General features: G+C 41.0%; 1 long non-coding RNA gene across 1 annotated transcript; it reads right to left on the bottom strand.

Moving 5' to 3' along the window:
• Positions 1-5,469: 5,469 nt before the first annotated feature.
• Positions 5,470-13,533, bottom strand: LOC309841203. Its single transcript, XR_014299050.1, has 3 exons — positions 13,270-13,533; positions 6,886-6,982; positions 5,470-6,633 (listed from the first exon to the last, which is right to left on the bottom strand). It is a non-coding gene; the product is annotated as an uncharacterized lncRNA (long non-coding RNA).
• Positions 13,534-25,525: the final 11,992 nt, after the last annotated feature.

The raw sequence follows: 25,525 nt of genomic DNA, 5'->3' as shown, positions 1-25,525 counted from the left end.
AGCAGGGGAAGGGGCAGAAAGAGAAGGAGAGAGAATCTCAACCAGGCTCCACGCTGAGTGCAGAGCCTGATTCAGGGCTCCATCTCACAACCCTGAGGTCATGACCTGAGCCAAAATCAAGTGTTGGCCTCTCAATCCACTGAGCCACCCAGGTGCCCCATTAACACACATTTCTGGTGAGATCACAGACTAAGTCTTTTTGATATTCTTCCCCCAAAATATACTTACTTCTGGTCTCAACACTTACCTACCTGATTATTTTCATCAATCCTACAGTTAAAAATAAATGTCATTATGAAATATCACCTTCAAAATGACTAATCTCTATAGGGATTTTGCTCTCCTAGCAACTAGGAACAGCTTCCCCTACCCACTGATTTTTTCTCAGTAGGTAAACATTTCAGAAATTTCTGTTGCACTACCTGAAACTTAGTATGAGATACAATTAAGTACAGTTATCTTAGTGATCAAGTCTAGATAAAAATGAATCTTTTCTAATAATTTATCATGGCTCCTTCTTCCAGAGGTACAAATTTGTGGCTTTTAAACAAGAACTGTTTGCCAGAAATTCACTAATATTTATTACTTATTAGACTCCTACTAAACACAGGTTGCTTTCCATATATTTTTCCCCTTTACACTGAAGCCATTGTGATAGACAGCCTCTAAGATGACGCTCATTGGCCCCCCACCGCTGGTATCCACACCCCTGTGTGGTCTGGATTTATAGACTCAATTCTTCTTTTTTTTTTTTGAAAATTTTATTTATCCATTTATTTGAGAAAGGAAGAGCAGAAGTAGGGTCAGAAGGAGAGGAACAAGCAGAATCTCTAAGGTGGGGGTGGGGGGTGAATCCATGACCCTGAGATCATGACCTGAGCTGAAATCAAGTGTTGGATGCCCAACGGACTGAGCCACCTGGTGCCCCTTTAGGGACTCATTTCTAACAAATAGAATATAGCCAAAGAGTAAGGCTGAAACTTTGAAATATGGTTACTAATAGTTTGGTTTTCGGTCTTGGGAGCCCTTTCTAGCTTTCTAGCCTGCTGGCTCTGAGAGAAGCCAGCTGACAGGGCGTGAGCTGCCTTGTGTCAAGAGACTGAGGAAGGCCTGGGAAATTCATGTAAGTTGCCCTCAGTCCACCAGCTCAAGAGCAACTGAGTCCTGCCGACCAGATGAGTGAGCTTGGAAGCAGTTCTTTCCAAGTTGAGCTTTCAGATGTGTCCTCACACCCCGCTACCACTTTAAGGGCAACATCAGGAGAGACTGTAAGTCGTAGGCCCCCAGGTGCACCACGCCTGCATTTTTGACCCACAGAATCTGTGAGATAATGTTTCGTAACAATAGCTGACAAACGCCATCATTAACCCTATTTTAGAGATAAGAAAACTGAGAATCAAACTGGTTAATCATTTATGAAGATAGTACCTGAGCCGATTCTGGCTCTGTTTGGTTCCAAATTTTTCTTTTTACTCTAGTATCCTGCTTTTCACTAAGTCTAATTCTTGTAGTGATTATGATGTAGGCCCCTCTGTCCTGGTTAGTTCACTTGCGTTTCATTAGTCCTCAGCTACTGATGTGGGCAATCTTCTTAAGCACTGTCTATTTGGGATATGGGGATCTATTTAGCACTGGCTTCCCAGGAAGCTTGCTGGGATTTCCATGGCTGGGCATTTGGAAAGACATTTGGTTAGATTACTTTTGCCAACTCACTCACTAGAAGCAAGGCCTTTGGTTGCGTGCCAACAACCTTTACTATAGTATAGTATCTCCTAGAGCCTGGAGACCTCGTGGTGAGGGCTGATATCAAGCTAACAGCAGCTGTAATCTTCTGGACTAAGTACAAGAGTCTCCAGGTGGACAGGATGAAGGGACAGACGGGTAACTGCAACCTAGCTGGTTAAGATGTTTGGTCCATGTGATTTAAAGCAGGATCTCCATCCCATGCTAGAGCCCAGTCCCTAGAGGGAGGAGGTTGGTTAGAGCTAGAGAAGATTCCAGATCTTCTTAGCAGAGCTGGTGTGAGAGAGGCTGGAAAACACAACTGGTCTTCTCGACTGGTCCCTCTGATGCCAGGTTCCTCATGACACTAGCTTTCTAGCTCTCTGCATTCTCAGTGATGGAATGACAGCGAATACTGGCCACATGAAGATACAGTGCTGGCCCTCAAGCAGCGTGTAGCTGAAGAGAGTATTGATTTCAGCTCCCGACTCACTGTAACCGTGGCTCTAGATTTTCCCAGATCCCCCAATTTACAATATTTTGTCATGAATGCACATTCATCCCATTTCCTAATACTGGATTTTAAAAAGATACCATAGGTTTCTGCCATCTGTGGTACATTCCCCAATTCAAGCTGGACAAAATCCTTTTGGCGATGAGAGAGTGGAAAGAAGGGTATGTGTGTGTTGGGGGCCAGAGAGATGTTGCTGAGCTGCCCACTGGTGCTTTGATTACTTCTTTGCTTTTAGAGAACCAGAAGTTTAGGGATTAAGGGTTTACTGTGTTCAGGAGATGCTCTCTTGGATTGAATCTGAAAAACTTGAATAACACTAAAAAAAAGGTTTGCAAAGGGATTTAACAGCAGTCTATAGAATTTTATCTCAGTATGCATTTTGATGTGGTATGGATTTATGGATTTCCTACATGAAATCTAAAACTTCTCTGAAACTGTGACACTAGAATGTTGTCTGGCTCTTAAATATCAGCTATTTGTCCTAGAGTCATAGCTCTGGATTTATGTTCATATCTCAGGCGTCTTTGTTCTAGAATTAGGTTTCTATTATTAATAATTTTGTATTATTTAAACTGTAGGCAAACACAAGTAACTAGAAGCTATGAACAAATGTGGGCAATAGTTCTACTTAGCAGAACTCAGAATCATTGCACTGACCTTCAATAGTGTTTTAACACTAACAGCCTGACAACTGGTTGCTTTGCATTTCATACCATATTATATGCATATTTATCATAATCATTTATATTACTTGAATTGCATATTGTACCAACTTATAAGTTTAAGAGTATATGGGAGAAAGCATTGTTATGCCAAAAGTACATTTTTAAAGTATTTTTAAAAAGATTTTATTTATTTACTTGACAGAGATCACAAGTAGACAGAGAGGCAGGCAGAGAGAGAGGAGGAAGCAGGCTTCCTCCTGGGCAGAGAGCCGGATGTGGGGCTCAATTCCAGGACCCCAGGATCATGACCTGAGCCGAAGGCAGAGGCCTTAACCCACTGAGCCATCCAGGTGCCCCTTAAAAGTATTTTTTAATTATTAGATTTTTCCCTCATGCATGATTATTTAATTTATTCATTTTGCTTCATTCATCTAAGCCTAGCTCTCTGTCCCTATTAATTGTCTAAGTAGAGCATAGCGTCCTTTTCTGCCCATTCCCTGCCACTTCTCCTTTTCCTCAATGCAGAGGAGGAAGATTACAGTTATATTTTAGCTATTTGATGCTATTTTTGAGATTAAAGGTGGGCCTATAGAACCATGATCAAACTGGAACAGTACATAGTAACTGTCTGATTTGCTGGTCATCTTGACGTTGTCTAAGCCATGAGACTTGTATTTCCTGAAAGGTGCTGCCTTTCACAGCCACAGCCAAGCAATGTTAAAATAAGTGAGTCCCCTCCAACCCGGTATGTACTATTTTCTGCAGCTATTATAATCTAACTCGATCGGTATGCATTTCATATCTGAAAACAGGGAGTGGTGGTGGGATAACTAGAAAGCCAAAATCAGTCCATCAGATTTATTGATGAATGAGAAAATAGAGAAATATACATTTACATACTTATTTTATAGCTTTTATTGATGTATCCAGCCATCATTCATACACCACATCCACCCACTCAGCCATTCATGTAATCAAAACATATTTTCACGTAATAGGTATCACGCCAGACTCTAGGCACCGAGGTGAAAAACGTGGTCCCTGTCCTCAAGGAGATGAGAGGCTGGAAGCAGACACAAACGAAGCAATGATTCTCAGTGGCCTGATTAGAATCAGAGCACAGCATTCGAATGTATGAAGCATAATGGGAGCCTTGGGTGCTGAGAGTGAGCAGAGATCATGGAAAGTGTCCCTTGATTTCGAGATGTTTGAGTGAGTCCTTAAGTACGAAGAGGAGTTACCAGCACACTTTCGAAGTGATGTATTTAGGAGGAACTAGAATAGGCAGAGCCTGTTAAGCATGAGAGAATACGGTGAGTTAGAGGAATACTGTGTCATCCTGGACAAGACAACAAGGGCGTACTGGGGCAGGAGGGATGTGAGGGGGCGAGAGACCATTCTAGAGAGCAAATAAGGATCTGATTGCGAAAAGTCTTATAAATGAAGCTAAGAATTTTGGATTGTTTCCAAAAAGGGGGGAGAACCATCAAAGGCTTCCTTTTGGTTTGACCGGAGCAAATGTCAAAGAGGAGCCATGGCCTGCCTTTGCGGCTGCTTCCTCGTTTTACAGATTTCTGAGCAGATAGGCATCGTAGATGTTCACTTCCCTGGGCTCATTTGCATGTCTGAAATCTAACGAAATGTAGTTAGTTCAGGTAATTCACTCCAGTGATTCTGACGGCGCGGCACTGCCGGTGCTCCTCCAGGATCCAGGAAACCAGTCTTGCGGTCAAGTTCCGTCATTCCCTACATTTTCCTTCTGAGGGAGAAGCAGGCTCCCTGCCGAGCAAGGAGCCCGATGTGGGACTCGATTCTAGGACCCTGAGATCATGACCTGAGCTGAAGGCAGCCGCTTAACCCACTGAGCCACCCAGGCGTCCCTTGAATTCTTATTCTGTAAAGCAAATCAGCGAGACTGACATAGACTACTTACTTTATTTTCACTTAGCCGTGTATCTGTTTGAGTCTTCAGGGCATAAACACTTTGCCTGCACTATTTTTGTCGGGCTGGCAGAAAGGGCTACTTAAGATGGCGAAAGTTCCCGCCACAAGACCTGAGCTGGGACAGGAGAACAAAGACCCAAGCAGGAATCTGAAAACCTTCCTGCCCGGGGCTCCCACGGACCAATGGGACCCTAACAAGCAGGAACCTGAGACCCCCGCCCCAGGCTCCTGTGGACCAATGGGATCCCCACGAGCTGGCGAGATATCCGAATAAGGGAAACTTCCAAAAGACCCCTTAGCTTCCTCCGAGACTCCTTAAAAGCCCCCTCCTCCCTGCCTTGGGAGCGACTTCCACCACTCTGCTTTCCAGAATCGCGGAACCTCGCCTGAGGGTGCCCACCTCCTCCTGGCACTACTTTCCTGGCTCCCCTTCTCCTGAGCCCTGAAACTTCGCGGGAGAGTGTTTTTAATAAATCTTGCCTTGCACCCACTTTGCCTGGTGGTGTGTTTATCTCGCCGGAAAAACTTTACAATTTTCTGAGTCACACTTTTATTTTTTTAAAAAGATTTTTATTTATTTATTTGACACACAGAGATCCACAAGTAGGCAGAGAGGCAGGCAGAGAGCGGGGAAAGGGGTGCAGGTTCCCTGCTGAGCAGAGAGCCAGATGCAAGACTCTATCCCAGGACCCCAAGATCATGACCTGAGCTGAAGGCAGAGGCTTTAATCCACTGAGCCACCAAGGCGCCCCTCTGAGTCACACTTTTAAGTGAGCTTCTGTTTATTATGCTCCATACATATCTGAACAAAGAATCCGTAGTAAGGCAGATACAGTCTTAAAAATTTCAATAACAGATCCATTTGCTTCTTTCTTTTTATACCTTACCGTATTGTATTTACTCTACCAGTCTTAACAGATAAATTCCTCTTGGAAAAAGAAACGAATGTCTCTGCTCATTACATCTGCCTTATTCTAGTTGAAAGCATTTTACTTGCCAGCAGTCCTCTAGAATGAATAATAAAGTTCTAAACTTTTTTTTATGATTTCATAATAAATAAAATAATTGAAAATATTATAGAGTACTCCTGGAAATTAGTCATACCCAATTCCTTCTCTAAAGGTTTAACAAAGTCCTTTATGGCCTAGTAATTCCATAAGCATGTAGCATACATCATAAACCAGAAACCACAATTATTTAGACATCAGTTTTGGCAGACCTGCTGTTCTGCTTGAAATTCCATTTACATTCTTTTGGGATTATGGGTGTAATGTCTTGCTTTATTTATTATGTATGCTAGTCCTGGACTAGACTCTGAGCAGTGAGCAAGTTGAACTAAGTAAGCAAGATACAGCTTTCCGTGTGTCATAATGCACGAGAGTGAATGATTTTTTGTCTTAATGTTAGTAATCTGCTTTCATACTTGCCGAAATTGCTGAGTCATTTGGGAAAAAATGTTAAAGAGTTGGAATGCAAATTCTTTACAACAACAACAACAACAACAACAAAAGTGAAGCAATGGAACAGTATTAATCAGAGAAGAAAAAGCAATGGAGAGTTTCCTCCTCGTCTTCAAGCATCTTCAATCATCTAACAAATAATTTTGCGAGACGCCGGGACCAGAGTAGTTGCTGGGGATAAAGTATCAAGCATACAAAGTTCATGTTCTCTTGGTGGAACCATATGGAGGGAACGGAAAGTGTACAAGTTACACAATAAATAAATAATTTTCTATAGCACCTGAGGGCTCAGGATGTTCAGGATGATATCCAGCGTCTTTTCTGTTTCCTGGAACCCAAAGAGAAAACAGGTTTTGCACCATAGAATAGGAAAGAAATTCCTTTTGCAGGGAGAGTAGGTAGGGGTTGCCCTAAGAGGGCAAAGCAGCAAACAGAAGGTGAATTTTACTGAACCTGCTATGTAGCCATCTAAGCCGGATACTTTCCTACATCTGTGAGAGTCTGCATTTTACAATCACAACACGCCCTGTGAGTTAACTTTTATGACCCCCATTTTGCAGATAACAAAGCGGCCACTTACTTGCTTAGGGCTGCACATCTCATCGCTGCTGGGCTGGGGTTGGTGCTCTTGGACTCTAAGGAAGGCCACTTGTTTTCACAGTGCACGGTCTTGAGTGCTGGGAGATGGAATATTGCCATTCTCAATCTTTCAGCTTGTGTGTAAGAGTCCTTAAGTAGCTTCTTGCTCAAAAGTAAAGAAAGAGACTAAGTCTCACACCTGTTTTTTTTTTTTAAGGAGGAGAGTCTAGTTTTTAATAGGACTTAGTGTGAGATACCACTGTATAAAACAGATAAAGCAGACTAACCCTGCTAGATTCGGGGTGCACTGTTAAGAGCTCACCCCCGTTTTGATGAATCTCCCTCAGTGAAGCTCCACTGTGATTCAGGAACTTTCTCCTAGCCTAGTGGTGGACTTTTTAGAACAGTTACTAAGAAACAAAGCGAATAAAGCCAAGTACTGATAGGAGGGCAACAAAGAGGAAACAGAAAGGGGTAGGTCACGAGACTCAACTCATCCCCTCAGGGTGGGAATCTTTAGATATTCATTTAAAAAGGGGATGAATAAGGGTGCCTGACTGGCTCAGTTAGAGGAGCATGTGACTCTAGATATCAGGGTCATGGGTGAAAGGTTGCTAAAATAAATAAATAAGTAAATTTTTAAAAATGGGAAGAATAAAATGGATATCTATGGGGTTAAAACAATTTAATACAGCACTACCTAATGTTGGGTGGGACAAAGGGACTCCCTACTGCTTTTCCAACATTAAAAGGCCCCAAATAAGTCTACTCTATTTACCCCTGTTTGGAGAAACTCAGGAAGTTAAAAGGTGGGGATTGCAAGGAGGAAACTTGATCAGTAATATCCCAGGGCAACAGGCCAATTAATCAAGTTAAAGAGTCACCAGAGGGCCTGGGCCCTTTGTTCAACTTCCAGATGGGAACCCAAAGCCTTTTGCACCACAGGGTCAGGGGAGTGGAGAAGAGAAGTTCCCAGGATTCTCTGATTCAGGAGTCCCACAGACTATGGTACCAAAACCCACTGGTGAGGCCCTCACTCAGGGTACAATTAGTTGTTTGTTTGTTTGTTTGTTTGTTTGTTTTAAAAGATTTCATTCATTTGAGAGAGAGAGAGAGCACAAGCACGAAAGGGGCAAGGGGCAGAGGGAGAAGCCGGCTCCCTGATGAGCAGGGAGCCTCATGTGGGACCCGATCCCGGGACTCCAGGATCATGACCCAAGCCGAAGGCAGTTGCTTAACCAACTGAACCACCCAGGTGCCCAGGGTACAATTTTGAGAGCATGTAAAGAAAGGGTCTGTAAAATGAAAACTAGAATGTTAAACCAGGCTTTATGTGAATTAACTATCTTATTGCTGATCTTAGGAGGAAATTATCCAGTTTTTTTTTTTTTAAGATTTTATTTATTTATTTGACAGGCAGAGATCCCAAGTAGGCAGAGAGGCAGGCAGAGAGCGTGAGGAGGAAGCAGGCTCCCTGCTCAATGTGGGGCTCAATCCCAGGACCCTGAGATCATGACCTGAGCCGAAGGCAGAGACTTTAACCCACTGAGCCACCCAGGTGCCCCAATAACCAGTGTTTTGCCATGAAGTATAATGTTTGCTATAGTATTTCTCATAAAAGCCCTTAATCAGATTGGGAAATTTCCCTTCTATTATTAGTTTGTTGAGTGTGTTTTTGTCATAGAAGGGTTCCAGATTTTATCAAATACTGTATTTTTTCCATCTGTTGAGGTAAGCATAGGTTTTCTTATTATTTTATTATATTATTTATTTTATTAACATGGCATATTATGTTAATTGATTTTTTGGATGTTAAACCAATTTTACATTCCTGGAATAAATTCCACTTAGTCATGTGTATATTTCTTTTTATTTGTTGCTGGGTTTAATTTGCTATATTTTCTTGAGGATTTCTGTGTCTATACTCAGGTATTGGCTTTTCTATCCTTGTGATATCTTTGTCTGGTTTTGGTGTCGGATTAATACTGGCCTCGTAGAACGAGTTGGATAGTGTTCCCTCCTCTTCTTTTTGGAAGTTGTTTGTAAATAATCATTATTAATTCTTTAAATATTTGGTAGAGTTCATCAGTGAAGCTATTTATCCTAGGCCTTTTGGGGGGGAGGTGGGGGGAGAGGATAGTTTTTGGTTACTGATTGATTCAGTCTTTTATCTTGTTATAGATATATTCATACTGCCTCGAGTGGGTTTAGTACTTCATCTTTCTATGAATTTGTGTATTTTGTCTAAGTTATCTAATTTCTTGGCAAATAATTGTTCATAATATTCTTTTTTTTTTTTTAATATTTTATTTATTTATTTAACAGACAGAGCTCACAAGTAGGCAGAGAGGCAGGCAGAGAGAGAGGAGGAAGCAAGCTCTCCGCGGAGCAGACAACCCGATGTGGGGCTCGATCCCAGGACCCTGGGATCATGACCTGAGCCGAAGGCAGAGGCTTCAACCCACTGAGCCACCCAGGCGCCCCCATAATATTCTTTTATAAATCTCTTTATTTCTCTGTGGTCAGTCATAATGTTCCCTCTTTTATTGCTGATCCTAGTAATTTGTCTTCTCTCTCTCTTCCTTCCTCCCTCCCTCTCTCTCCCTCCCTTCCTTCTTTCCTTCTTTCTTTCCCTCCTTCCTTCCTTCCTCCTTCTCTCTCTCTCTCTCTGTGAGTCTACGTGAAGATTTGTTAGTTTTGTTGCTCTCTCAAAGGACCAAGTTTGATTTAGTAAATTTCATGTATTGCTTGTATATTCCCTTTATTTCATTAATTTCCCCTCTAAACTTACTTTTTCCTTCTTTGTGCTTATTTCTGGTTTAGTTTGCTTCTCTTTTTCCTTTGATGTAAGGTGAAAGTTTAGGTAATTGTTTTGAGATGTTTATTTTATTTTTTTATTATTATTCTTTATTATGTTATGTTAGTCACCATACAGTAAGATATATTTCTCTCTCTCTCTCTCTCTCTCTTTCTTTTTAAAAGATTTTATTTATTTATTTGACAGAGAGAGAGAGAGAGGGAGAGAGAGACAGAGATCACAAGTAGGCTGAGAGGCAGATGGCGGGGGCGGGGGGCAGGCTCCCCGCTGAGCAGAGAGCCAGATGCGGGGCTCTATCCCATCATGACCTGAGCTAAGGCAGAGGCTTGAACCACTGAGCCACCCAGGTGCCCCTGTTTCTCTTTTTTTAATGCATACATTTACAGCTACAGATTTCCCTCTCACTGCTTTAGTAGCATCCCATAAAATTTGCTATGTTGTGTTTTCATTTTCATTAATCTCAAGTATTTTCTAATTTCCTTTTGATGTCTTCTTTGATCCTGGTTTCATAGAAATATGTTGTTTAATTTCCACCTATTTGTGAGTTTCTTGAATTTCTTTCAGTTACAGATAAATTTCTAATTCCATGCCACTGTGATAAGAGAACATACTTTGTATCATTTCTATCATTTTTAATTTTTAAAGGTTTGTGGCCTAGCAGTGGTTTATCCTGAAGAATGAATGTCCCGTATGCATTTGAGAAGAATGTATATTCTGCTACTGTTGGGTGAAGTGTTTTGTAAATGACTGTTAGTTTATCCTGTTGGTTCATAGTATTATTCGTGTCCTCTTTTGTTGTTATTGTTGACCTTCTACCTAGTTGTCTTATCCATTACCGAAAGTGGGATTTTGAAGTCTCCAACTATTGTGCTTATATTGTCTATTTCTCTCTTAATTTCTGTCAGTTTTGTTTTCATGTATTTGGTACTTGGTCATTAGATGCATATGTGTTTGTAATTATTTTATTTTTCTGGTGGATTAATCCTTTTATCAGCATAGAATGTCCCTGTTATCCCTATGCATATTTTTTTAAAAGTCTCTTTTGTCCACTCCAGCTTTTTTTTTTACAGTTGCTTTTTGTCTGGGATGTCTTTTCCCATCCCTGTAACTTTAATCTATTTGTAATTAAATCTGAAGTGTGTCAGCTATAGACAGCATAGTTGGTTCTTGTTTGGTTTTCAGTCTTACAATGTACACTTTGATTCACTTGTTTAATTTATATTTACATTTAATGTGAATACTGATACAGTTGAATTTATGATGCCATTTTACCTTTTGTGTTCTGTTTCTTGTGTACTTTCCTTCATCTTTTACTGACTCCTTTTTTATTAAGTAGATGTTTTATACTATAATTTTAAATTATTTAATGGTATTTTATTATGTTTCTGAATTATTTTATTTTTTTAAATTATTTTTTTATTTGAGAGAGAGAGAGCAAGTGAGCATAGTGGAGAGAGGGGCAGAGGCAGAGGGAGAAGCTGACTCCCTGCTGAGCAGGAATCCTGATGTGGCGCTCAATCCCAGGACCCTGAGATCACCACCTGACCCAAAAGCAGGTGCCCAAACAGCTGAGCCATCCAAGGCGCCCCTGAATTATTTTCCAGGTAGCTTTTTTGTCATTTTTATTACAGGCATTTTAAAGTTTTTTTTTCTTTTTATCATCTATAATATGTATTTATGTTACGTATTTATATAGAATTTTGATTATGTTATGTTCTGTGTCTCACAATTTCAATATTGGAATTTTAAAAAAAGATTTTGTTTTTATTTATTTGGCAAACAGAGATCACAAGTAGGCAGAGGAGCAGGCAGAGAGGAGGAAGCAGGCTCCCTGCTGAGCAGAGAGCCCGATGGGGGGTTCCAGCCCGATGCCTGGGATCATGACCCAAGCCGAAGGCAGAGGCTTTAACCCACTGGGCCACCCAGGCGCCCCTCAATATTGAATTTTTATGGGCTTCTTTTTACTAAATTTTCCTTCTGCTGATTCTCCTAGTTTTTTTTTTTTTTCCTATTTGTACTTCTTCATTTCTTGCTATAAGTTGCTCTTTTTTGTTATGAAATTTTTTGTGTAAATTCTTTGACACCTAGGTTAAATATAGATTTCGCTAGGGATTTTTGTTTCTTTCTTCCAATTTTTGGGTTATCACAAATCCAGGGCCACTATAAAATGAAACCATTGCTTGGGGTTATTTTGGCGCAAATAGTAAAGCAAATTTAGACTATAAATGACAGATGGGTTAACTCATGATTGCAAATTCCCCCAAAACAGTTGTTTGCTCCTTTTTTTTTTCTGTCTCAAATAAAATTTTCTTTAAAAAAAAACCTCTTCTACTAGAGGGTAGAGCAGATTTTATTTTGTTTCACTCTTATTCTGAGAATATGAATTTTGCTTTCTCAGATTTTCAGGGAGGGGATATCTCACATGCTCCCCACATGAATAAGCTCTGGGCATCATTTCCCCGTCTGTTACAACTCATGAGCCTGAGAAAACCACAACTAAGATTTTTCTAGATTTGGAAAATGCCCTAAGGTTAAAACCAACAGTTCTCTCTGGATTATTGCCCACATTTATGTTTTTGGGCCAAATGATTATTCTCTTGATAGTTGTACTGTACTTTTTTATTTTTTTACATTTTATCAACTATTTTTCATGGAAGAGGCAACTTAAAAATCAAGTCAACTGTGTTACTAGACATGGAATCCCATTTATTTTTTTCACTCCTATTCTTTTTTTTTTTTTCCCCCCCACTCTATTTTTTCACTCCTGTTCTTTCATCTGGGACCAGGACAGGTCCTGGAATACAGGCTACTTTGTGTCTTCAGTAGTAAGCCAGTGCTGGTTTGTGAACTATTTGTTATCAAGATACAGACGGGAATGGAAAGTGAGTATGAACAACTAAACCTCTACCTTATCTTGTCCCAGACTGGTAATAGCCCTCCTCCCACAAAAAAGAGCATTTATATCATGTCAGTGGATCTGCTCTTCACGGGCCAGAGATGAGTAGGATAACTTCTCCTACTCATTCTTTTTAGAAATTCTTTTTAGACTTTTGCCAGGACCACATAGAAACCGAAGTGTTATGGATACTCTCTCCAGAAATATGTGCACATAAAGAGAAATAAAAAGTTGATATAAATTATCAGTGTATATATACACTATTCTCTGAAATCTTACAGATCTTGTTCTTTTAGTCTTAGCAACAAAGGCAAGGAGATTCTGAGTAATCGTTTCATGATTCACCTTATTTGCCACTCACTTATTTGTGTGTGTAAACCGGAGTGGACAAAAGAGGGGGCCCCATAAGAGACTATCAAGGGAATAAGTTGAAAGATGTCATTTGTTAGTCGCTCATTCGTCCAGCCACACCAAAGTGCCTACAGTGTACCAGATCAGGTTCTAGATCTCAGATCATTACTCCCAAAATTAGAATTGACCATTCTTTTTTCTATTGCCTACCTCCAAGTTCCAGTTCTGGAACCTGTACCCAGCTTCCACATTAGAATCCCACACTGACAGTCTAGGTAGGAAGCAGAGCCCACTTTCCTCCTTGAGAGAGGAAAACTCACCTTCCCAAACATTCTTGTGTAGAAGAGAGCACGAAGTTCCAGTATTCCGGTGGTCCTGAGTCAGAGGCTGGCACGTGGTCAGCAAACCTTACCATCAGCTCCAGTGTCCGGCATCACAGGAGTCAGTGCTGTGGACAATGACGTTTGTGTTCAGCACCAAGGGCTTCTTAGAAATTTGGAACCACATAGGGTGTGATTCTGGATTCTGTTCCCAGCTGTGTATCCTCAAGCCTGTTCTGTGGTGTTCCTGAAATAAAACAAGATGTGTATATGTATGTATGCATGCCTTCTTTCCTTCTTCCTTCCTTCCTTTCCCTAACCACCCCCCTCTTTCTTCCTTCCTTCCTTCCTTCCTTTCTCTCTCTCTCTCTTTCTTTCAACTCAGTTAGAACAACTTGGAATCTGTTGTTCACACCAAGAACTGAAAAGAGAAATTCATGTAAGATACAGTCTCAGCAGGGTTTCAGAGATTTTTTTTTTTTTCAGTTTTATTGAGATGCAGTTGACATAGAACATTGGATAAGTTTCAGATGTATGCCTGTTTAAAAAAAATGTACACCTGTTGATTTGATATACTTATATATTGCAAAATGATAGCTGTCCCAAGGTTAACTACACCTGCAAGTTACATAATTACCGTTTCTTTTTTTGTGGTGAGTACATTTAAGATCCACTCTCTTGGCCACTCAGAGATTTTCTTTATGTTGAGTGGCTAATTTCTTCCTAAATCTTCCACCTGGCTGTACTCTGATAGAGAAAACAACATGTATCACTCTCTTGACTTTTTGTTCACAGGAAAAAAATAACATTGAAATGTGGACTTAAGTCCTATCACCACTCTGAGGGCTCTGCCAAAATTGCCCCTCAGCCATAGAACTTATATTCCACAAGGCTGGCAGTGTTTACCTGTTTTGTTTTGTTTTTTCCACTGAGGTTTCCTATATCAAAGAGAGTCTGTCATATATCTGCCACACAACAAATATCAGTTGAATGAATAATCAGTATAGAACACCTCCCTGCTCTAGAGATAATATCTTTATTAATGCAACCTTAAGGCCAAATGCTGTTTTGTGGCAGCCACAGCACCCATTCACTTACTTTGCCTTCAAAGTGCTCTCTCCTTCCCTCTGTTAGGCTCCTCCCTACACACCAACCCTCCTGCACCACACAAGATTACATTTCTTTCTTCAGAAAAGATGACCGTAGGCTATGGGTCCTATTTTCTAACCAACTGTGAATCTAAATTAAACTCTTTCTTATAAACCCATGAGTTTGGGCCCCTGGCTAGCTCAATCGCTTAAGCGTCTACCTTTGGCTCAGGTCATGATTCCAGGATCCTGGGATCAAGCTCCACCCACATCAGGCTCCCTGTTCAGTGGGGAGTTTGTTTCTCCCTTCCTTGTGTTCTTTTTCTCTCTTTCTCTGCTGAATACATAAAATCTTAAAAAAAAAAAAAAATCCATGAGTTTGCATGAGAGCCAGCACTTGAATAACTGGAGGGAAGGGCAGAGGAAGGGGGCAAGCTGCCGAGAAGGTAGCAACCCAAGAGGAAGTCAATTAAGATGAAAACTGTTGGATCCCTCCTTTCTACTAATTTCTGAATCTGATTCTTTAAAAAAAAAAAAGGTTGGTAAAAATGGAGCAAATAACCCAGGACTTAGCCCTGGAAGGAAGGCAAGACCTGGATGAATGTGAAAATGAGTCTCTTGAAGCTACAAGAGGCCTGTGGGCAGGGGTTCCCTGGGATTGGTAAGAACAATCACAGGCCGAATGACTCCTCCTGCTGTGAGAGATGGGGGAAGCCCCGAGGAATTGAGGCCAGAACTCTACACATGAAAAAGAAGAGGCAGAATCCAAAAGAACCCACAGAAGCAAAATATAAAGACACAAAGAGAGGCTGAGGGCTGGACCCAGGCCTGAACATAGGCTGACCAAGCTACACGAACCTCTTGCTGCTCAGGGACCTGGAAACAGGATAGGATCCCCATGATGTCCTAGTCCTTCTGATCAAGGTCCTAGTGGGACAAGGTTCTATTGGAGGGACAGGGACGAAGGAGCAGAGAAGATGACCCTGCCCAAGAGTGACCGTGGGGAAAGCCCACTCAGCCTCGTCCATGGCCTTGTCCAGGCTAGGCTCCCTTCAGCCTCTCCTGTCCCCACTTGGCAACACAGCACCTCCAACATGCAGATTCTGGAAGGTTCTCAGTGCTTCCCCTTACTTCCTGTCTCAAACTTTATGAATCTTCTCTTTTATTAACCCATCAACCGCATGTAATAAGAAGTAGAAAAAAGAAACTCATATCAGACCTTTATTTTAAGGATTTTATTTATTTATTTGAGAGAGAGAATGAGAGAGAGCACATTGAGAGGGGAAGGTCAGGGGGGAAGCAGGCTCCCCACTGAGCAGAAAGCCCAAAGCAGGGCTCAATCCTGGGACTCCAGTCTTAGGACTTGAGCTGAAGGCAGTCACTTAAACAGCTGAGCCACCCAGGCACCCATTGGATTTTTATTTATTTATTTATTTATTTATTTATTTTTAATATTTTTATTTATTTATTTGTCAGACAGAGATTACAAATAGGCAGAGAGGCAGGCAGAGAGAGAGGAGGAAGCAGGCTCCCTGCTGAGCAGAGAGCCCGATGTGGGGCTCGATCCCAGGACTCTGAGATCATGACCTGAGCCGAAGGCAGAGGCTTTAACCCACTGAGCCACCCAGGAGCCCCGGATTTTTATTTTAAATAGGGAAGTAGGACATTACTATTTAGTGGGACATGAAGTAAAAACGGGGAAGGAGACAGCGTAGCTTTTCTTCTGCTGGAACCAGAAAGCTGATGAGGGAAGAAACATGCAGGTCAATGTGGGGAGGGGGTCCTCGTGGGCAGAGGTGGGCCAGTCTCCCTAACTCCTTGCATCATGCTAATAGGAACACAGACATGTCCAGATGCCAGTGGCAAAAAGAGAAGCCAGGGGATCTGGAAGTCATGTGCTGGGAGTAGGAACAAATCTTGCATCGCCAGCCTGACACAAGGCCGCTGTCTCATACTGTAGGAAAAAATAATCACAAACGAATTCAGGTTGGTCACACAAGGGTTTTGTTTTTGTTTTAAAGAATTATTTATTTATTTGTCAGAGAGAGAGGAAGAGAGAACGTGCTAATGCACCCAAGCTGGGAGAGCAGAGGTAGAAGCAGGCTTCCCGCTGAGCAGAGAGCCCAGCCTGATGCTGGGCTCAATCCCAGGACTCCGGGATCATGACCTGACCTGAAGGCAGATGCTTAAATGACTGAGCTACCCAGGCATCCCGGTCACACAAGTGTTGACATGCTCAGCAGTCCATTAAATGCCCAAAATGTCCCACTCAAAAGAATCTCCATGACACCATTGTGTCCCCTCTGTCCAAACCCCTCCCATACCCCGGGCCCTCCAGGGTCTCACCTTTAGGAACCCTAGAGACCCATCAGAGCCCTAGGCACTGTCACTGCCTGGATTAGAACAAAAATGGGATGTGGTCCAACCTCAGTGCGGTAACTAAAGGAGGAACCATGGGGTGGGCGAGCCTCCCCCACCTTACCCTGACCATGGGCGTAAGGGTCTCAGGGATCAACCTCCTGACCCAAACTCGCTTGCAGCTGAGCATCAAGCCCCTTCCTTTTTTCCTGTGGGAAGACAACACCATGTAAGAGCCCAGGGAGAAGACTGGACAAGGAGAGCCTAGACATCCCCCAGCCCTGGACCAGAGGCTCTTGGCACACTTAGGACCTTGGTTTTGCATGTTTAGGGATCCATCTTGTTCCATGAAGGATGGCGTATGTTACCAGCTGCACAAGTGTCTCAGCCTGCTTTCTCTTCGAAGTTTCTCTAATGGTTATCCTACACCCATCCCATAGCTGTATTTGTGTTTCGCAGTCCTGCCCTGAGTCTTCAGTCACAGAAGAATTTTAAGGCTCTCTGGGACTCCTTTCACTTATACTATCTTTTCACCTTTTACTGAAAACTTGGGGTATTTATGTAAATCTAGTTTTCTCCTAAAAACTCTCTTCAGAGTCCAGCCTCTGACTTTGAAGTCAAAGTACTGCCTGATTCCAAAGCTACGACCTCATTTTAATTTTTTTTTGCAACAGCACCCCATTCCCAGACACCAAATCCTGTAATAGTTACCTACGACTGTGTAACAAATTATTTTTTAAAAAGACAACTTGAAACAGTGAACATTTATTGTCTCAATCCATTTCTGAGGGTCTGAATTCTAAGAACAGTCTAGCTGGGTATTTCTGGCTAGAGGTTTCTCATTGGGTTACTATCAACAGGTTGGCTGGAATTGCAATGATGAGGGGGTTTGACCAGAGCTAACAGATATGTGCTCAAGCTCACACATGGGGCTGTTGGCTGGAAGCTTTGGTTCCTTGCTGGCCTCTTAGCTGGAAGCCCTGGCCTTTGACTACATCTTTATGACATGGCACGTGGCTTCTTCAAAAACACAGGAGCAAAAAGAAGAGAGCAAAAGACCACAGACCCTTTTATGACCTAATCTCTAAAGTCACGCAACATGGCGTCCACTTTATTCGTTAGAAGTGAGTCACTGGGGCGCCTGGGTGGCTCAGTGGTTAAGCCGCTGCCTTCGGCTCAGGTCATGATCTCAGGGTCCTGGGATCGAGTCCCGCATCGGGCTCTCTGCTCAGCAGGGAGCCTGCTTCCTCCTCTCTCTCTCTCTGCCTGCCTCTCTGCCTACTTGTGATTTCTCTCTGTCAAATAAATAAATAAAATCTTTAAAAAAAAAAAAAAAAAAAAAAGAAGTGAGTCACTGAGTACAGTCCACACCCAAGAGGAAAGGAAGTAGTTGGACCCCTGGAAAAGAGGAAAATTAGAGTTTGCAAACATTTTCAAACTACCACACCCTATACATAAGGTATTATTATCTCCTGCTGCTTTCCAGATTTTTTTCCCTATCCTATTCCATCAGTTGAAGAGAGATGTGCCTTGGTGGTCTTCTTGGTGGTCTCTTTCGGTGTATTGAGCATCTTGGATCTGTGTGTTAAAATTGGGGCCTTCTAAATGTGATTTCTTCAAACTTTTTTTCTGCTCTTTTCCTTCCTCCTTATTTTTGAACTCTGAATGATTGTCTATTGCCTATTATTGCCTTTTATGTATTCTTCCATGGGTTTCTAAGGATTTATTTTTCATTCCCTTTTTCTCTCTGGTGTGTGTGTGTGTGTGTGTGTGTGTGTGTGTGTGTGTGTGTTTTGTTTTGGATTGGGTAATTTCTGTGGACTTCTATTCAACCTTACTGCTTTCCCAAGATCATCTTTTGCGCTCGTCCACTGAATTTTTATTTCAGTTTGAGAATTTTTATTTGGTCCTTTTTATACTTTTCATTTCTTCATTCAGATTTCCTGCCTGTTCACTCTTTAATACCAAGATTTCCTTTAATTCCTTCAACATGTTTTCATTCAATTCTTTGAATTTTTTAGATCTATGTGGGAGTCTTTGAATGCTGAATCCAATATTGGGACATGCTGGGAATACTTTTTTTTTCTGGTAATACATTTCTGTTGCCTTTCTTATTATGGTCACATATTTCTCTTTGTTTGCATGTCTGATAATACTTAATTTAAAAGTGGGCATCAGAGATATGTTTTAGCAAATCTGGAACCTATTTTATTTCTCTGAGGATTGCCTTTATTTTTTTTCCTAGAAAGTGGTCGAGCTGCCTGGACCACACTGTGAAATGGGAACCCCTGCCATGTGCGATGGTTGGTGGGTCAACTCCATTTTCGAGTATCCAGTTGCTGCATTTTTATCCTGAATCTTGAGCAAGGATATATCCCTACATCTGTGTAATTTAGTGGCCAACCAAGGATTTCAACAGTTTCTACTCCCATTTTGGCCTCACTGCCTCTGTGGTCGCCTTGTTCTTGGCCCTCACTGTCTCTGTGGTCACCTTATTCTTGGTATTTCCTCTAAATTTCCAGATGGACCCCAACCACACGTTCTGACCTTAGAAACCTCAAAACAGTAAGGTTTTTGCTTTCTGCTGTCTAAGCTTTGTGGTAACGGAAGAATTCATCAGTTGAAGTGTGGACTTGCAGAATTCACCAGGATCCGTACGGTTCTCACTGTGTTTTCAGCAGTTTCTCTTGAGGGTCCCACAACCACACACACAGTTCAGCGTCAACCAGAGATTTTGTTGCAGCCTGTCTTTGGGATCTCAATACTTCTGCTGCTCTCTCGCTTTCATAGTTTTCGCTCTAAACTTTCAATTACTCTACACTGTGAATGCTATCATCTGCCTTCTTGAGCCATGGGGTCTGCAGTTATCAATAGTCAAAGAGAAGGAGAGAGTGAGACAAGAAAAGAGAGCAAAAGAGTTAGGAGAACATGCCCATAGGTAAGAAGGTGACAACTTGCAGCTCCTACCCATTTCGTTCAAGATTCAAGTAATTCAAGATCAAAGTGTTTCTCGTGTTTTGACCTGCCTGTGTTTCTTTTTCAGTGACTTCAAGTATTTGTTTTGAATATTTGTGTCTAGTTTTCATAATTGTCTTCTGTGGGAAGATTTGCTCTGCCTCTTCGTACTGCCATTATCAGAAGACCCACCTTGCAAGAGGGTTTTGGGGAGAGAAGGCCCTAGGCCATCTTTTGATTTCCAGAGACTAAAATGGATCTAGGTAGGCACTATTCAGTTTTCTCAAACAGAAATAAGGTGAGGCCTGGGGTCTGGGCACACAAACTCCCCAGAGGAATCCCTGACTTCATGCCATCCACAATGACAAGGGATGCCCCCATGTCATTGCTTCTCTAGTGTTGGAGACCATAAATTACATACCTGAGAATTTCCACACATTTTCTGAATGAATTCACCAAAAATGCAGCTAAATCTGGACAGCGGCCATAGAAGTGGTTCAGTTAAATCTGAAGCAGGTTCTGCCTTTGTCCTCCATCCTCCTCAGGACTGTGAAATTACGGGCGTCTCTCATCAAACTGATGGCTGTTTATAGCCTTTGTCAGTGACAGGCCCCTGCTATTTTGTGGGATCTGTCTTATACGCTACCTCTGAGGAGTGTAAGCCCCTTGAGACATAACTGCATTGGTGTAATCGAATCCTAGTGAATACCAATGACCAAGCCCAAGGCAAAGTTACAACATCTCATCCCACTTGAGGTCTTCTCTGAACCAAAGTCGCAAAAGCTACAAAAGCTCCCACATGAAATGGAAATGGCACATCTACCTGAAGGCCAAGCCTAGATGCAGAGGCCTTAGCAATCTGCACCAAGGGATGATGGGCAACCCATGTGCCCATCACTGCTTTCCCAAATCCCTGGCCACCAAGGGATGTGACAACAGACGTGCCACCTGAGAAAGAAGCCCGTTCCATTGTGGCACCTCCAAAGGAATGCTGCAGCCATCCATGGTTGGAAGGTGAGGGCTGACAGCCCACGGCATTGGAGACTCTGTGCAGCTACCTGACTGGCCACGGAGCACACAAGCTGACATGGACTGACACACACAGTCTTGTGGGCCTTCACTGATGGAGCTTCTGAACAGTCAGGCCACTGGGCTCCTGAATACTGAATTTTGAATGACATATCACATGGCAAACCCTTTTATAGATGCAGGTTAAACCCCAGACACAAATTCAGACTTCATGTTTGATCTTTCATGCCCATGAGAATGGATTTCTGTGTTTCTATATTTAGAGGCTAAGTGATTGGATGAACACTAAAGAGTTATATCTTTCTATTAAACTGACATTGTCCTTATTATGTGGCCAGTAATGTATTATAATATGTCATAATTCTTCTTGCCTTAAGTCTACCTTCTCAGACAGTAAGAGAGCATTTCCAGCTCTTTTCTGCTTCGCTTTTCATGGTATCTTTTTAATCCCCCTTCTTTTCAACCTACTGCATCTGAGTATTTAAAATGTATCCTTTAAAAAGCTTTTTTTCTTTATCTAGCCAGACCATCTTTGTCATTAAACTGGTATATTTAGCTTACTTACTCTCTTCTTTATTTATATAGAGGAAAAAAATTAATCTTCATGATATACTCAATGGGTTTTCACAAATCCTAGAGGGTATGTCCATTACCATAGTCATCACATGGCAGAGTTCCATCTCCCATAAATTTCATCATGTTATATCCCAACTTGGCAATGATCTGTTCTCCATACTTCTCGTTTGTCTTTTCTAAAATGTCATGGAAGTAGAGTTCTTCAAAGTGTCACCCTTTGAGTTTGGCTACTTCCACTTAGCAACATGAATTTGAGATTCATTTACGTTGTTGTGACCATCAGTATTTCATTCCTTTCACTGCTGAGTAATAGATGTAGCACAGTTTGCTTGTCCATTCACCTGTTGAAGGACATCTGGACCACTCCCAGTTGCTGATGATAACTATTACAGCTACAAGAACAGCGACTTATGTGAATGTAAGTGTTCAATTCTCTTAGATCAGTGAGAGTGGGGTTGCTAGGTTATAGTGTAAGTACACGTTTAAATCTATGTGACACTACCAAACTGTTTTCCAAAGTGGTTGTATCATTTTACACTCACACCAACATCATGAGAGTTCCAGTTGCTCTGTGTTATTGCCAGCATTTGGTACTGTCAGCTTTGGGGGTGTGTTTTGTTTTGTTTTGTTTTGTTTTAGATATTGCACTAGGTGTGTAAAAGGATCACACCATGGTTTTAATTTGCACTTCCCTTATGGCTAATGACATGGAGTATTTTCCGTATGATGTGTTGCCTCCCACATATATTTTTGGTGCTGTTTCTACCTCTTTGGTGAAGCGTCTATTCAGATCGTTTGCCCATTTTAATCTGTAATCAATTAATTAATTGCCTGTTTAATTAGTTAATTAATCAATTTAAAGTTTATTTATTTGTCAGAGAGAGTGCATGAGTGGGGAGGAGGGGCAGAGGCAGAAGCAGGCTCTTCCCTGAGCAAAGAGCCCGATGTGAGACTCGATCCTAGACGCTCGGATCAAGACTTGAGCCAAAGGCAGATGCTGAACCCACAGAGCCACCCAACCATCCTAGCCCATTTTAAAAATTGTTTTTCTTACTGTTCAATATTGAGAATTTTGTATATCTTCTGGGAAAAAGTCCTTATCAGAATGTGAGTTACAAATATATCCTCTCAGTTTCTTGCTTGCCTTTTCATTGTCCTTATCACACCTTACCCAGAGCAAGTGTATAGTTTTGTTAAAGTCAAATAAATCATTTTGTTCTTACATAGATAGTACTTTTTTTTTAGATTTTATTTATTTATTTGACAGAGAGAAATCACAAGTAGTTGGAGAGACAGGCAGAGAGAGAGAGGGAAGCAGGCTCCCCGCTGAGCAGAGAGCCCGATGCGGGACTCGATCCCAGGACCCTGAGATCATGACCCGAGCCGAAGGCAGCGGCTTAACCCACTGAGCCACCCAGGCGCCCCAGATAGTACTTTTTGTAGTGCGTATAAGAACTTTGTCTAATCAAAGATCGTAAATACTTTCTTTTATACCTAATTTCTGGCAGTTTCATAGTTGCACATTTTACATTTGAGTCCACATTCATTTTGAATTAATTTTTATACAAAGTGTGAGGTATGGGTAGATTTTCCCTTGTTTGCAAATAACAAATCATTCCAGCACCATTCGTTGAAAAAAATGATCCTTTCTTCATTGAGTTGTCTTTAAAATTTGACAAATACCCATTTATTGTATTTGTGTGTGTCTATTTCTGCTTTCATCCTCATTATTCCCTTTCTTCTTGCTTTGAGTGTACTTTGTTCTTTTTCTAGATTCCTAAGATGGAAGTTTTTAGACTACTGATCTGATAACTTTCTCTTTTAAAAAGTGTTTAATGCTATGAATTTTTCTCAAAACACTCCTTTAGCTATATCCCCCAAATTTGCATATGTTTAAGTTGGTCCTAATTACAAAATTCTTGAGGCATCTGGGAGGCTCATTCGGTTAAGCATCTGCTTTCAGCTCAGGTCATGATCTCAGGGTCCTGGAATCAAGCCCCACATCAGGCTCCCTGCTCAGTGGGGAGTCTGCTGCTGCCCTCCCCCAACTCATGCACACACTCTCTGTCTCTCAAATAAATAAATAAGATCATTAAAAGAGATTCTTTTGAAACTTCCTCTTTGACCCAGGGATTATTTACTAGTGTGTATAAAATTTCTAAATACATGGAATCTTTGGGAAATATTTCAGCTTTCATTTTCTAATTGAGTCTTACATTGGTCACAGAATATATGTTGTATAATTTCTATTTTTTTAATCCTTTAAAGTTTGTTTTATAGCTCAGCATATGGTCCTCTTGGTTAATGTCCCAGATACACTTGAAAAGAACTACATTCTGTTGTTGTTGAATGTTCTTAATGTCATTTTAAGTTTTCCCTTTTCATCCCTGATAATATTCTTTTTTTCAAAGTCTACTGTGTCTAACAGTATACAAGTTTGCTAGGGCTACTGTAATAAAGTACCACAGCTCTGGAGGATATAAGTCCAAAGTCAAGGTGTGGGCCAGGGTTGGTTCCTTCTAAGGGATGTAAGGGAAGGATCTGGTCCAGGATCTCTCGTTGGCTTGTAGATACCCACCTTCTCCTTCTGTCTCTCCACATCATCTTTCTCTTTACGTGTCTCTTGTAACTTTTCCCTTTTTACAAGGACCCCAGTCATACTGGAGTAGACCCTACCACAATGACCTCGCCTTACCATGATTACCTCCATAAAGAACTAATCTTTAAATCAGATCACATTCAACATATGAATATGGGGGACTTGATTCACCCATAACAGATAGTAGTACAGGTACTCCATTTTTCTTTTAGTTAGGATTCACATGGCATATCTTTTTTCCATTCTTTTAACCTATGTGTGATATTTAAAAAAGGTTTTTTTTTTTATAGACAGCATATAGCTTGCCCTTTTAATTGTCACATTTAGACCACTTATATTTAGTATAATTATTGACACGGTTGGATCAAAATCTACCATATGGCTAGGTGTTTTCTATTCCATCTTTTTTTTTTTTTTGCCTTCTCAGGTTAATTGATTTAGGATCCTATTTTACCTCCATAATTGACTTATTATGTATTTATAATTGTCCTTATAATTCTTTATTGAATACCCTAAGGTTTATTAATATATCAATAACTAATTAGAGTCTACCTTCAAATACTGTTATAGTGCTTCCTGAATAGTGTTACCTTATAATAATGTATTCCCAAGTCCTCCTGTCCTTGGCTATTGTCATACATTTTATTTTTACACATGCTATATGTAACTATATATATATCTCCAAAGCCAAAAATAGTAGCAATGTGTTGTTACATATATATACATATATATACATACACATGCACATATACATATACATATATACACATATATATGTAACAACACATTGCTACTATTTTTGTATATATACATATATGTATATGTATATGTATATATATATATGTAACAACACATTGCTACTGTTTTTGTATATATATATTTATATATATATTTTGTGTGGGTATATACATATGTAACAACACATTGCTACTATTTTTGGCTTTGGACTGTTATCTTTTAGAGAAAGTAAAAATGCAAAAAAAGATATTTTATTTTACATTTATTTATTGCTGCACTCTTCATGTCTTTATATAGATCCAAGTTTCTCTACACTCATATTTCTTTAGCTTAAAGAATTTCCTTTTACATTTTTTATTGTATGGATCCGCTGACTCTGAATTCTGTTTCTCTGAGAAAGCCTTTATTTCACCCTCATTTTGAAGGTATGTTTGCTGGCTTTAGAATTCTGAGTTGCTGTTTTTCTTATTTGAACACTTCAGAAACTGTGACTCTTTTGTCTTCTAGACAAAAGGACTCTTGCTTGGTCAAGGGCTTGGTCAAGGACTCTTGCTTGGTTTCTGAGGAGAAGTTTGATGAGATTCATTTTTCTGGCAAGTTGTGCTGGTTGCTGACATGAGGCCTCCGGTTTCTCACCCTATAAATCTCCTTCTAAGGTTGCTTTAGTGTCCTATGGTGTCCTTTAGTGTCTAAGGCTATGGCTGCTGACAGCCCCCAGAGCAAGTGGTTTAAGAGAGACAGAGCAAGGAGGAAGCTAGTGTGTCTTCCATGACCTACTCACAGAAGACAAAACCATCATCTCAGTCACATTCTATTTGTTAGAAGAAAGTCACTAAGAGAAGCCCATATTTAATGGGAGGGAATTAGGGTTGGCCTTTTGAGAGGAAGAGAATCAGAGCATCTGTACAATTAT

Source organism: Mustela nivalis, assembly GCF_964662115.1.
Source record: "Mustela nivalis genome assembly, chromosome: 9".
Classification (NCBI taxonomy): Eukaryota; Metazoa; Chordata; class Mammalia; order Carnivora; family Mustelidae; genus Mustela; species Mustela nivalis.
The sequence above is the reverse complement of the archived record's forward strand: the minus strand, read 5'-3'. Positions and strand labels throughout refer to the sequence as shown.